This window comes from Gadus chalcogrammus, chromosome 11 (assembly GCF_026213295.1).
Source record: "Gadus chalcogrammus isolate NIFS_2021 chromosome 11, NIFS_Gcha_1.0, whole genome shotgun sequence".
NCBI lineage: Eukaryota > Metazoa > Chordata > Actinopteri > Gadiformes > Gadidae > Gadus > Gadus chalcogrammus.
Genome location: NC_079422.1, coordinates 26,270,423 through 26,270,708, shown reverse-complemented (window position 1 = coordinate 26,270,708; position 286 = coordinate 26,270,423).

The window sequence follows — 286 nt, the reverse complement described above, 5'->3', positions numbered from 1 at the left end:
GGCCTCTGACTACAGTCAGAGGCCTGTCCCCACCCGGACCCCTCACTGGGTCGGTCCCAGGCCGTTAGAGCAGATATGATATTATAGTATCTACTTTAATTCATACTTTAATTAATATTAAAGCAGTAGCAGCTCTTTCAGCTGATTGCTTTATGACGTGTCAGCGCAGAGAGACACACACACACACACACACACACACACACACACACACACACACACACACACACACACACACACACACACACACACACACACACACACACACACACAGCGGGACCCCAGCGAG